The sequence below is a fragment of the Cavia porcellus genome, unplaced genomic scaffold (genome assembly GCF_034190915.1).
Source record: "Cavia porcellus strain 051 isolate PalLab524CR breed Dunkin Hartley unplaced genomic scaffold, mCavPor4.1 scaffold_4, whole genome shotgun sequence".
In the NCBI taxonomy this organism is placed as follows: domain Eukaryota; kingdom Metazoa; phylum Chordata; class Mammalia; order Rodentia; family Caviidae; genus Cavia; species Cavia porcellus.
This window is the reverse complement of record NW_026947487.1, coordinates 110,225,063-110,237,322: the sequence shown is the minus strand read 5'-3', so window position 1 is coordinate 110,237,322 and position 12,260 is coordinate 110,225,063.

Here is a 12,260-nt window from a genome sequence, read left to right as displayed (position 1 = left end):
TTTTTAGTCCTAAATGAACACAGCTAAGCTTGTGATTCATAAAGAGCCATGACTAATAGCCATGACAGTGAGTTGGCCATACACACGGTGTGTTCTACTGTAGCAGAGTGGCTCAGGAGGCTCAGGGAGGCTCCTGCTTCAGCTTAATGCTCGGAGGACGCTGTTCTTGGAACCTTTCTCTAATGCTTAGGCAATTGATAACTAATAAAATCATTTTTAATAATTTTATTTTTTAAGGAAAGAAAATCAGCCTGGGCATTAAGAATAATGCAATAATCTGTCTAAATTTTCCTATCAAGAGTACTTTGAATACAACTGGTTATTTTTAGCCTCTGAAATTAGCATGGAAACATGTTAGTAAGTGCTAGACACTTTCAAATGAAAATTATCAGAAGAGGGGTAAGGAATGCCGGAATGTATCTTTTACAATTTATAATAAGTAACATAATCAAATCTGGTCCTGAGTATATTTTTCAGGGCTTTAGTAGGTTTTAGAATTTTAATGTTGCTGAGAAGGCGCATTACCATGTAAAACATCAACTATTTAAAGAAATTGATCTGGTAATAGCATGAAATATTTATTGGACGAGAACTTTAGAAATGTCATGATTTTAGGAAACCTCTGATCTCAGCTCTTTGCAAAGAGACAGAAGCTGAGAGCCAGAGTTTGTGAGGTTCCCCCGGGTGACCCTTTCCTTAGGTGACTGGATCCAGGGGAGGAGAGAAGGAGAGAAGGCAGCCTGCCATCCCTCTCCTAGGATCACCTGGCGCAGCTGCCCCAAGGAAAATGACTGTGTCTCTGTTCTGAAGTCTCCACCCGCTTTCTTTGTTCCTTTTCATTTATTTATATTCTGTCATTAACAGAGGCTTCATGTGTTTTATTTATTTATAGTGTTTTGGTTCTTGCTTGTGGTAATAACACTTACATTCTCAATTCCTTTCTTCTTCCCTTTCCCTCACCTCTTCCCATCCTCCCTCCTCCTCTCGGTCCCTTCCCACGTGAGAAATAACTCCCTCCCTGCTTCCCTTACCTATTTTCTGTCTCACACTTTATTTATGATGATGGAATTGAAAATCTGCTGCTATGGGTTGAACAATGCTGTCACTTCAAAAGTCATCTGCTGATGGCCTAACCTCTGATGGGACTGTTTTTGAACCTAGCCCCTTGGAAGGTAATTAGGGTTTTTAGGGTCCATTTGATGGAATGCCTGTCCCGGTAAGGAGAGGAAGGTAACCAGTGCTTGCTGTCTGCTTCTTTCTCCATCATGTAAGGACACAGCCAGCAGGCACTGTCTGCAAGGCAGGAAGAGAGCCTTCACAGGAACTCTGGCCATGCTGACTCCCTGATCAGGGACTTCTAGGCTTCAGAATTGTGAAAAAAAATAAATACGTGTTGTTTAAGTCACCCAGTCTATGGTATTTTGCGGTGGCAGCCAGAGTTGCCTAATATATCTGTCAGATAAGCTTGTTGTAGTTGCAAAGGAAATAAACACTGAGCTGATTTCCGAAGACAGACGATCCCTGGAGTCCCTGCTGATCTGCTCCTTGGGGCTTAGAAGTCAGGCTCAGTGAGGCCGTGTGAGGTTGGCATTAGCTGCCCATCGTTACTGAAACCACCGGCACACGCAGCAAAACAGTAACACAGATAACTGAGGCTCACGTTTTCCGAGTATTTACTATTGCCAGGCTTTGTACTTACTACTTTATAAAAGTAGTCTTATTTAAACTAACCTCTCTCTGATAGTTTCTCTTTTCCTCACCCTGAAAAAATAGTACTCTAATTTCACGTTTTTTCAATAATTTCTAATGTTTGGTCAAGGAGGGAAATATGTCCACCAGGAAGGAAACCCAGATTATTCAACACAACAGATAAGCATCTTTATGATGCTTTCTAAGGGTATCCTGTATAGGTGGTGTTCTTTTTCAATGTTTTTTTTTTTTTTTTTTAAATGAAACTCCATTCTTTAGCACAAGTTGTTGTTACTGTGAGTTCTAAACTAGAAGAAATTGGACAAGTTATAATTATGACAGTGTTATCACTCTTTCATTGCACCGTGTTGAGTAAATAATTTCACTTCTTGATCTTCCCCCATCCTGTCATTTATCCCTGACTGCTTTTGTGAAAGACCACATAAATGAGTAAAATAATGCAGACAAATGTTCAGCAGTGCCTGTAACCCAGCTTTGAGGAACAGCCTCCGCCTCCGGGGATAAGCCAGTGAGGAAGAGTTTCTACAGGACAGAGCAGGCAGCCCCACCATGGCCACGCCTCCTTTCCCCCTCTGCTCTCCTTGGTGCGTCTCAGAGGTGCCTCAGGGGACCCGGATGGCCCAGAACACAGAAGTAGCCAGTCTGGCAAAGCAGCTTTTCAGCTTGTTCCTAATGAGAGCCTGCAGAGATGCAAGACCAAGATGGAAATGAAGAGGCAGAGCCCTAACCAGGGTCCCCAAGCTCAGAACATGGGAGAAATGAGAGATTCATCAGTGCAGTCAGCAAACATGCAGTGGTGATGTCTCAGGAGCTGAGTGGGAGGCTGAGGGCTGAGCAGTGAGAGAGGCCTGGTCCCGAGCTGAGATCTGTGGCACCAGCGCCCATGAAACTCTGACAAAGGCTGCTTTCTCCATAGACACCTTATATAGTGCGCTGGATGGAATTCTGTGAAATGATCCCTGTGATCCCACAGAACCATACATTGAGATAAAGGACAGTGACAGAGGCTAAAGGACATCTTATAGCAGCACAGCTTCAGACTTACAAAGGGATCACTTGTATCACAGGTGAACTCTTGAGGAAGTTAAATCATATCTTGAATTCTCCATTTTTTTGCCCATGTAATGGGATTATCTCATTCCACCTTATGTTTTGGATGAGAAGATTAAAATGATGGATAAAGTTCTTGCTACTGTAAAGATCCGTAATCAATTCTTGAAAACTTTGCTGCTATTAATATTACAATTACCAGCTGATGCAGTTCTCTAAAGAAACAAGGTAGAAGAATACTGCTGCATCAGTTTAAGTCACTCCAGAAGCAGCTCTTAAGATCCGGATTAGAATGCAACGAGTTTATTTGAAATTGATGACAAAAAGCATCAGAAGAGATCATAGCAGCAAGATACAGAAGAGAAAGAAGCCAAGGAGGACGGCAGTAGTCAGCATGCCCTGCCATGGACACCAGATTAGCTCTGCTGGGGAACTCTGGGCATCAATGAGAACCACACATCTTGGGTTTAACCCACTAAAGAATATGGGTACAAATTGCCCTACTCTGATTCTCCATCTGTCACAGTTACTTTTCTTGTTGCTAAGACAAAATACCCAACACACAAAGTTAAAGAGATAGAAAGGTTTATTTAGCTCACAGTTTGTAGAGGTTTCAGTCCATAATCGGCTGGGTCCAAAGCTGAGTGCAGCACATGGCAGAGGGGCAACAGTTCACAGTGGTGGAACACAGCAAAAGCAACAAGAGAAGGAGACAAAACTCTTTCTGTCCCTTAGTATGTATGCAGGCTACCTGCCTGAGGGTGGGTGTACAACACACACCCTTAATCCTAGCCAGAACTATGCCAAACTAACCAGTGGACTGAGTTGCTAATCACACATCCCTAATCTCAGCATTATACACTCTAGATTAAGCTGCCTCAGAAAAGCACCCTCCACGATTACATGAAGTTTGAGGGAACATCAAGACACAGCCATAACACTAACAATTCTTAGTTCCTTGGCCCTATTGGCCTCTAGGTTTTTAGGGTGGAGTAAACTCTAGAGGCAAGAAAAAGCCTTCAGAGAAAGACATCTGCCATTGGTAGCTGGAGGCTATGAGTATTAATCATGACCTATCAATTGGACTGAATTAAGAAATATCTAGGAGACCACTAAAGCATATTTCTGAGCATGCTGGGTATGGAATGGACATGTCATATGGGATGCTACATATATCTTGCTCTGGCTCCTTTGGTCTCTGATTCTGCTCTTTCCCAGCAGCCATGACTAAGCATCTTTTCTGTGCCAAGATGTTCCCACTTAGAACCACGTGACCATGGACTGACCCCCTGAAACCACAAGCCACATAAACATCTCCTTTCAGGTGTGAGTGTGAGTGCTGTGTGCTGGTTATTAGAAAGGTAGTTTAGCTGCTGACCTGTATTGGCTTTATATGGCAAATAGCTATAAACTTAATGGGTTTAAACAACTCTGGATTAGCTCACAGTTCTTTGAGTTAGAATCCGAGGGACAGTAGAGCTCCTATGGGTACTCAGGGTGTCTTTCAGGGCCCTACTCCATCCTGCAAGGCCCAGGGATACAACCAAGCAAGCAGGATACTGGTCACATTCAGGTCCTTGCACTGTAGGGCAGAAGTCCCCTTACACTTCCTCACGCTCTTTGTGGAGCTTCCCAACAGCAGTGGCTTGTGAATGTCCTAGCTTGCTTTGCCTCAGTCTTTCTCTTCTGTCCCAACTCTTGGACATCATCTAGGCAGAGTTCTGTGTCTTTAAAGCCTCCTGAGATTAAATGGAGCCCAACCAAATCATCTAGGGAAATCCCCCCGTTTCAATGTCTATAGCTTTAATTATATGTGAAATCTTCATGTAACATAAACACAACCACCAGGGGACAGCATGGGGGCCACCTTCAGGTCACTGCATGTGTAGAAATGGCCAGGCTTGGGCATGTGTGAAGCCCACAGAGAAACTCCCAACTGTTCCTTTGATATAGGCAATGGGAGGCACCATAAGGTGGTGCTTCAAGCCTTTCCTCCTCGTACTAATTTAATTTGCAAAAAGAGGAAAACTTATAGCAACTGGCCCTTTAAACAGGACACCCAGAAAGACATGTGTGATGTCAGGAGATACCTGTATTGTGTGGTTTGTGCCCATAATTCCTGGCTTATAACTTCACAAGTCCTTGTTACTCTCAAGCAATCAGAATAATGCTGGGGTAATTTAGGGCTCAGGCAGCCAAGCTTTTTTCTCTGACCTTCTCCTGCTCTCCATTACTGGCATATTATCTCCCGAAACAGACCATAGAAACTGAAATTTCTCTTTCTTAATCTGGGTCGCAGGAGCTAAAATTATCCTCTAATCTTTCTCTGCCTTCTGTCTCAGAGCTGGCCTCAAAAAGTCTCTGACTCACCTGCCTGGTAGGAGAAGCCCGTAGACCCCCACTTAAAAGAGGTCCTGTTTCATGCCCAGGAGCACGGAAAGCAGCAGAGAGAGGCCAAGAATTGGGACACACAGGTCTTGCTTGGTTTCCCCACACTGGTCTTTTAGATCAGATCCTTTTCTCTATCCACATCTCTATCGTGCTGTCTATGCTTTAATCATGCCTGTGCAATGAAATTTCCATAAAATCCCCCAACTTGGGATTTCAGGAGCTTCTGAATAACTAAACCTGTAGCAGCCTGGAGGAAGTGAACAAACCTTAGGTATATGTTGGAGAGGAGGGAATCTCAGCTCCGCAGAGCCAGAGCTTCTGTGTCTGGGCCCATCCAGACCTGGTCCTACATATTTCTTCATCTAGGTGCTTATTTGTATATTTTTAAATGCGTCACAGTAGGCTGACAAACGTAAGTACAGTATTTCCCCAGGTTGTGTGAGTGACTGGAACAAACTAATCTGACCTAAGGAGGTTTATGAAAGACTAATTTGTAGCCAGTTGGTCAGACATTCCAGAGACCTGCACTTGAGTTGGTATCTGATGTGAGGGGACCGCACACTGGTGACTGAGTATCAACTATAGAACACAGGACTGTCTTGTGATAGACAGCATCAGAACTGCATTGAATCGAATCATATCTAATCAAATTAGCAACAAGTCTTGGCTACTGCAAGACAGATTGCTGGCTTGCTGCTGAGGAACAATCCTCACAAATTTTGGGATCATAGAAATGATCCATATTGTATGCGCAAGGTCCTAACTTCAATTCCCAGTACAAAAAATTTACATTGTACGAAAAAGAGGAGAAACTGAATTTAAGCCTTTTTTTCTATAGTCCCAGGACAGGAACAAAATTCGTATCAGTGTCTATTTTATCCGTGGATTGTGACTGTGAAACAACCACTGAAATGTCAAAACTTTTATGGAAGTGGAGAGAATTGATCCCAACACGCTTTCATAATGGAACGTGGGATAGGACACACCAGGAACCACCCCGTGACTTTTTCCTGACAGGCATTTCTCGGATACATTGTCTCAAAGGCTCTTTGAAGCAGAAAATAGTAGCTGACGCATTTGTTTCCACTCCAATTTATGTTACCTCCACAAATGTTTGTCATCTGTCTGCGATCACTTGAAGATGTCTTATCCAAAGCCATCAGTAACTAGGACAAGGTACATCAAACTCCACCCTCTTCCTGTGGGAGAAAACTCAGAAATTCTCTTTGATCTATGAACATTTTTTGATCTTTCACACTCAAAAGTAGAGTGAGTTAAAGCTTTTCTTATATTTTCCTTGTTGTAACAATGCTACACTCGAAACACCACTGAGAGTCCATAAAAATATCCCTGAGACTCAGATTTTCAGCAAACAGACACAGTGTAATAAATAGCCTGTCACTATAAATTAATACCCAAATGGGTGAGAGGCAGGAGAAAGTTTGAACAGTGAGAGAGCAGTGCTTACTGCTTGTTCCTGATGCCAGAGACTTTCTTTGTTCCCCCATTTCATCTGACTGCAACAATATATGGCTCCTGAAAAGCTTTCATAATGCTGTCAAAAACAGCTTTCTTCCCCAAAATGGTGGTTAACATTTTCATACTTGTGTGCACACTGCTGCAGAGAAAAGACAACCACCGCACACTTCGCTGTGTATCTGAAGAGCTTTGTACCTGTCACCCACTCTGCTGACGTTATGTTTGCTTCCAGGAACACACTGAAGAAGCCCTCAATAGTTTCTCCCTGAGCCTCCCACGGCTCCACACTGCGCTGGGAACTTTTTCTTGTAATAAAGAGTTCACTCCACTGCTCTCTTAGCCTTACTTAAGTCTCGGATGTACACTTATTTACCAGCTGGTTTGGTTTGCTGGTTTCCTATTTGCTCTCATGGGAAAAGTCCGGAATGGAAGTCCCACCACAGCAGAAAAGAAAAAGAATAAAACAAGGTAAAACTTCAAGCCACAAAGACATGGCCAAGTTTCTAGCTAATTTTTCCCAGGAGGGAAAACAAAAACTATCCTTAAAGTAAAATTTAATACAGCATTAGAATACTGAACTAAAGTTTGCTGAGAGATTCGCTTATTTGCCCATAAGCTTTGCTTTTCCATACATGGAAGGAAGTTAGTAAATGGAGCCAGCTACCGAAAAGAAATCAGGTATAGCTTGGATTTCTTTGTTGCGTTCAACTTTGTCTCCAGATAGTGCAGTTTCTGGTTTAAAATGCATATTACACAGTCCTAAGCTAGTTTTTTCCTTCTCTCTTTTTTTTCCTGCAGTTTTATAATTAGATATTCCTGAGACCTAGGAGGTTGTGTTGTTTACAACCATATTTTATTTATAACTCATAACTTTTTAGAAGTTAAAGATGATTCTCAAAGTAAATACCTTCTCTTTAGAAAGTGAATCTAGTTGAAAGAACATGCAAACAGCTTAGCAGTTGGGAAAGCTACCTGGATAGAAACTAAAACATCATCAATACATTCATTTGGGATTTGTATTTTTCGTTAGACAATTTTCATAAGCAACTCTCTCTGTAAATCAGGAAAGAATTTATAAGAAGTTAGCCTTAAATAATCATATTTACACATAAATAGAAAGACAATTTGTGAGCCATTCAAAGAAACATCTCAGCATGTAAAGGTAATGAAAGCAGAATAAATAACTTGCATTTCATGTCACTGATTGCAGTGTAATGATTAGCTAACAGCTCTCCTTTCTGTGTTTTATAATTGATATTTTTGTATTATCAAGCTTTTAATCATTCATGATCCCTTAAGGGGATATACAGAAACAAAAACACAAACAAAAAGAGACATTCTAGGTGAATTCCTTACTGAGAAGGAAAATCACAATCACAAAACCCTCCGGCTACATTGTTCCTTTATAATTTGTTTTTAGTTACTCAGAATTACACTCCCTTGTGCATGAACTTTTTCTACATTCAGCTCCGTACATTTGCTCATTTGTACATTTGTGGGAGGAGAATAGGAAGGCTGTAGGGGAAGCTTTGGTCTAAGACAATGATCTCTCCGTCAAACCCATGTTTAAGAATTCCGATTTCCCTCACTTCTAGCCCCGCTCAGTCACTGCCCTGCAGACACCTTCTCTGATGAACTGTTCAATCAGACTTGGTTGGGCCTCCATTACTGATTATTTTAAAACTTAATTACCTTAAATAAGAAAATAGCTCTTTTGAAAACCAGGTATTTTTTCTTAAGTATAATTATTAACAAGTTTCAATTCCAATCTAAATCATTGCACGAATTAGGAATTTCCACATTTCTTCCCCTCTATCCCTACAGTAGTTTGACCTATTTCTATTTTTGTGCTATTACTGCACGAGTAGGAATGTGCATTGTGTCTGTGTTCTTACAGGAAGAAAAACTTAAACATCAAGAAAGATCTGCTATAAATCAGCTTAAGACTCACTTGAGGTTCTGTGAAATACATGACACCAGTCATGACTCTCCACTAGTCAAGATTCCTGGAGCAAATAACTGAAAACCAAACACAAGACCATGTGAGGGAAATCCACTTTGGATTAACAGCAACCTTGCCCAGCAGTGTTCCTTCGGAAATTACATTTTCCAGAAGGATAACTCTTTTATTTGGGCTTAATCTTGAGCCAAGTTAACACTAAGTAAGCTTTCCATTTTGTCTTGGAGTAGGCTGACAGAAAAACTTGGAATGAGTGCTGCTAGGTCCTGTGAGGAAGGTGACCAGTCAAAAAAAGGAAAGAGACCCAAATCTTCCACAGGAGAATCTGCGGTGCTCTTTGGCTTTTGCAGTGGCTCTGTTACTTTAATCCCTCCACATTCAAGCTCAAAGTGATACCACATCTGTTTTGCATTACGTTCTTCCCCTTTGCATATACTGAGTCATCAAGTAATACTCAAAGCTGTATCTTAAATCTTAAATGTTCTCTTTTACTCCAAATCCCACAAAGCCAGGACAGATCATCATCACTGGAGAGTTGGAGAAATGTGTTGTCTCTCATTGGCACAGACTTTGGAGATTTTCCCTGACTTTAGAAACACTGACAATTGGTTCATTTATCCAACATTATGTGTGTCGAGCAGCAATTACCAAAATTTGTACTATATACTGGGATGAAAGAAAAGATGACAGAACTCCGCCTTCAGGGAATGATGGCAAGTTGACAATTTAGAATATACCTATGGGAAGAAGCACGGGTGTTCGGTGTGTTAGGACAGGGTTTACAGTGCAGGAGGCGTGTACCACAGTGGAATACTGCAAGAAGGAATGGGAAGGAGCAGGGTTCAGACATCCAGGCTGACATGAAGGATGAGTGTGTGGGGCACTGGGCGGGGTGAGGGGCGCTAACTCAGGGCAGTGGGTCCCCGAGAAGAATCCTACAGTGATAATACAAGATTGCAAGGGAGAAAACCCACCCATGAGGATGACTTTAAAACACTGCTTTTCCCTCTGTCTAAGGCTCCAGTTCTGCCTGAAATCTCTGGTTATTTAACCCTGAAAACCTGATGGGAGCTGAGCTGTGATCCAAGCTCCTGATTCCTCAGAACAGCACCTGTGGCTGAGGTCTCAGGTCACTCCCTCTGTCTTCTGAAGTGGTGTCAACTGTGACATTCATAATTGCTGCTGACAGGAATCCTGGGACAGCCGTCAAGGTAATGCAGTCCTTAGAACCATTAGAGAAGTTCACCCTCATGATCTCTCGCTCTGGAGATGTGCTTAAAATTAAGTCAGACATTAGTCATGAGGCAGGCGAAGTAGTCTGTGTAAGACCAAGACATCCAAGAATCTACGAGACCCTTAGTGTTTCCCGGTTTCCTGTGCGTGTCCCTGAAATAAAATCAGAGAGAGTCAAACCAGGTCAAGGCTTTCCCAGACAAATTTCTACCTTTAGTGCTTTTCAAGACTGGGAAGTTTGTGAGGACTCAGGAGAGTGTGTCTGCACATATGGCTCCTCTTTATCACTCCCAGAAGTGCCCTGGATTTCCACTTCAAATCATCTGGGGTGCAGAGATCCCCTTATTACTGCACTATCACTTCTTAGAGATGTGAACGAGCTCTCATCAGGACTCCAGAAATAGAACACCAGGAACAGAACTAATGAAACCAGGGGCATTTTGAAATTAGGAGAAAAAGATGAAATGGCTTATTTTGTTCTTAAAATAAGAGGGCATTTAAAACACTTCCTAAGAGATTAGAGGATTTCTTGTTAATTAAGAAAGTTTACTCATTTGCTTATTTTTAAAATTCTGTGTAGTTTGTGTACAAATATAAAATTTTGTTCTTATTTACTCTTTTTCACTCAGCTGTGCCTTATATTTATTTAGGTTTCATTTGATTATTTTTCAACAGTTGATCATTTTTCAACAATAATTTTTTTCTTATACTTTTTATAAAAACAGTCATCTCAAATTTGTACAGTTTATAATGTGATATGAAGAGATAAATATATTTATATATGAAATATATATATATATATATGAAATACATATATGCATATCAGATTTTAAAATAAACTGTGATGTGTTCATTATTGTAAACATAACTTTAAAAAAGAGGAACTGCTGAGACACGTGAGCAGGTGTACATTTACCCATTTGCAGAGAAAAACACCCACACTGGAGCAGGGGTGGCCCTAGGAGTCACTGAGGGCTCTTGTCCCCTCCCTGCTCTGCCATCCAGCCCTGCAGACCCAGCAGGAGGAGAAGAGGAAGAATAACAATGAAGAGAAGAAGCAGAGAGAAGGGAAAGCAGGGTGCCTTGTGTGCTCCTGAGTTCTGATGTCTGGGTGGAGGGAACTGAATTTTTAAAATGTCTGAATAAAATGGAAGGAATCCTTTCATTTCTCCCATCTCAGTTCAGATCTTGAATACAATGGTCCATTTTATGTGAAAAGCTGTTTCAACTGCTTTGTGAAACTTGATACACTGAGAAGTATTTTGGGGCCAGAATCACATTGAATAAGTTCATAGTTGAATAGTTGAATAAGTTCATTTAGACCTCACAGAAGCCCGGTATCTAGTGGTTATCCTACGAAAACCAAGACTGAATGTATATAATAAGATATAGTGTTTAGAGAGGGAAAAGTTTGGACACTGTCATAAAATATTTTAAGTTGTACAGGGGAAAAATGATTAGAAAACAGATCGGCACTGTGATAGGACACAGTTTCTCAGGAAGTCAGCCCAAAGCAGGGATCTCCTGCTTCCTGTGTCAGGATGCCTCACCTCCCTCTACATTCAATTGCAAATTTAAACTAAGACTTTAGGAAAATGATTGAGGGTAGCTGGAGAAAATAAATCTTCTGTTAAGCCTGGACTTCCTGACAGCCAGACTGGTCTTAGTGATGAGGAACACAATGTGACTTCTTAGCAAATACACGTGTACACATGCTCTCATGTTTAAGAGACTGAACTTTTCCTAAGAAAAAGGTATGAGTCATCTGCAGGCAAAGTTAATACCCAGAGATGCTTAGGGACCAATTCCACTTCCCAGAGACACACTAAAGGGATGGATGCATTCTTGACACTTTCCTCTTACATATATTTTTGTATCGGTGGTAATATTCTATTGACACGATCATTTAAATTGTCACCTGCTCTAGCTCTGGATTAAAAATGTCATGGCTTTGTTTCAATGGGGGAAAATGGTTTACAAAAGAAGAAATCCACAAGTCACATATGGGAAGCAGGAGCATCACTGAAAGGATCAGTGTTAGCATTTAGGAAATGCATCAGACAGCTGCTCCTTCATCATCGCCCTCACACTGCACAGGGCTGAGGAGGGCACGCAGGGCCTGTTGGCATTGCTTTGTACAGGATTCCCCTGCAATGCACCTCCTCAGTGAACGTTCTCCGGTAACTATTAAGCCTAAAATAATAAATCAGTGGTTTCTATTTTTATACATGCTTTATAATTGATGGATATCATATCTATATACCCATATACCCACTGGATATATTGGCACCCCAGGATCTATCCATCCATCCATTAGTCCATCCATCAATCCATCCATCCACCCATCCATCCATTCATTCTTCCTTCAAGGAATGCTTTGTTACAAACATTAGAACAATATTTAGATGCAAATTACTTTAATTGTGTCATGCTCTGA